Here is a 2,655-nt window from a genome sequence, read left to right as displayed (position 1 = left end):
TAGTCGCCACTACAGTGTGAAACCCTACACTGCTAAGATTCCTCCTGTGGGGGTATGTTAGTGTTTATATTGCTGTGAAGAGACACCATGACCACAGCAACTCTTATAAAAGAAAACATTTTATTGGGACTGGCTTTCAGCTCAGAGGTTTAATCCATTATCGTCATGGTGGGAAGCATGGCGGTGTGCAGGCAGACATTGTGCTGGAGAAGGATTTGAGAGTTCTACAACTGGATTGGCAGGCAGCAGGAAGAGAACATCACATTGAGCCTGGCTTGCGTATTTAAGACCTCAAAGCCCGCCCTCTAGTGGCACACTTCCTCTAACAAAGCCACACCCACTCCAACAAAGCCACATCTTCTAATAGTGTCACTTCCCTATGAGCCTGTGGGGGCCATTTCCTTCCAAACTACCACAGTGGGTGATCATTATCCCCTCTCCCCAAGGTCCCAATGACAAACTAAGATACAATTCCATCAAAGTTCACCCTGGGGACCCCATGACTTCACTAGGCTTAGTTACTGAGCAGGAAGATGTGTACCCAGCATGGGTTATGACTCCTCCATGACTTCATAGATGAAGCCCCTCCTCTAGTTCTTCCCCATCTATATATTCTACTCCCCCAGCAACCACACACACACACACACACACACACACACACACACACACACACACACCCCTGGCCAAGCCACACGCACTTACAGCAGAATTATATACAAGTGGCCAGAGTCCCTATAAAGGTCCACGCGGGGAGGACTGTGCAGTGTGGGAAACACAGGCTGTTGATAGAAATAACTGATGTTTCCCCCTCGGGGATGGGGATCAAACCCAGGGACTGCTCATGGTAGGCATGAAGTAAGTGTTCACTCTCAGCCCAGATGTAGCCCCCTTCTTTCCCCTTATCCATTATGCTCTAAATACAAAAGCTTTTTGGCTTCAACAGCACACACAAAATTGGAGCAATGTGGGCAGGCTTAGAAACGCTGCCGCTGCTGCACGCAGACAACATACAAATCACGGAGCACTCACGTTGTCCTTAAAAGTTTCCACACAGTAAAGACAAAGACTCACAATGTGAAGGGACAACGCACCCATGGGGGTAAACGCTTGCAGACACTCATAGGACAAGGGACTGTGTATGTGTATGGGACTCCACCAGCTCAACAGTGGAAAAGCCGTTCTGATTTCACACCAAGGTTCTCATCTCTAAAGACATTTCTCAGGACACATACCAATATAGTCCCCGAGGGCCGGCAAGATGGCTCAGCAGGTAAAAGGGATTGCCACGTACTCCTGATGATCTGAGTTTGATCCCCAGAGCCCACAGTGGAAGTGTCTGTCCAGACGTGTCCTCGGATGATACTACATGTGTGTAGTGTGATAAATAATGAATACTTGACACTATTTTGAAAAAGCACTTAATTCCACTAAATCACCGGGAGAGGGCAGATCAAAGCCACAAATGAGGTGTCACCTCATCCCAGTCAGGATGATTCTGATCAAGAAGACAAAAACAAGCCAGTCATGGTAGCACACACCTGAAATCCCAGCATGTGGGAGGCAGAGGTAGGACTTGGAGTTTAAGGATAGCCTCTGCTATATAGTGGGCTAGCTTGAGCTATGAAAGAGATCCCCTGGGGCTGGGGATTTGGCTCAGTGGTAGAGCGCTTGCCTAGCAAGCGCAAGGCCCTGGGTTCGGTCCCCAGCTCCGAAAAAAAGAAAAGAAAAAAAAAAAAAAAAGAAAAGAAAGAGACCCCCTCACACACACACTCCAAAAAAGAAGGAAAGAACAGAAGATGTTGACAACTTGAAGAAAAAGGATCTACAGAGGCTGTGTTGGTGGCCACACATTCTGCTCCCTGCCTCCTTCCTGGGAATCAGAGAGCCTGGCTGTAGGTTCGCTCCCCCATCCTCACGGAAGAGCCCCATGACCGCTGTGTGGACCCTGACTTCCTGTCTTCAGAGAGCCTGCCATGTCTTCAGTTTCTGGTTCTAGGGCCCAGGTTCTCCTAGAAGCCGCTGCTCTACTGTCATTCCTGTCTGCCCATGGCGTAAACAAGCTCTCTAATAAATTATTTCCCAGCAGCCCAACTCGGTGTTTTTCTTGAACTAACTCTTGTCCCCCATGAAACCCTTCTGGGAGGACTTTGAATGTTGTTAAGACAAAGGAACGACGGATGTTTGTGGAGACAGACGTAGCAGTGCCCCGGTTTGCCTGCTGCACGTTGTATGTTCTGACATATCCCACCGTGTCCCGCCGACAGTTTCTCTGATGTCGCATGCCGGTTAAATGTCTATACGTATGGTGTGGCTTTGTTTGGTTTCAGTTGAGCGCTCTCCCTCCCTCCTGAGATGAGCGTGGTGGTCACAGTGCTGGGCAGATGGGTGGCAGGGGGTGACCTGTATGGATCTGTGTCTGTGTGTGTTTGGCTTTTATTTCTCTTAGGTTTGTTCACAGCTGTTCCTGAACCCCAGCTCCCTTCCCCCAAAACTCGAGTGAAGTCAATAAATAGGTATTCTGCCCAATGCCCAGAAGTCTAAATACCAGGGAGAAGCAAGATGCTAGGCAGAGGGGTGAGAGACTGGCTGAAAACAGGGACATGTCCAGGGAAGCCTGGGATCAGTGGGCACCCTGTAAGTCTGGATGGCTTCAGC

The sequence above is a fragment of the Rattus norvegicus genome, chromosome 20, assembly GCF_036323735.1.
Source record: "Rattus norvegicus strain BN/NHsdMcwi chromosome 20, GRCr8, whole genome shotgun sequence".
Taxonomy (NCBI): domain Eukaryota; kingdom Metazoa; phylum Chordata; class Mammalia; order Rodentia; family Muridae; genus Rattus; species Rattus norvegicus.
Note: the sequence above shows the minus strand (reverse complement) of the source record.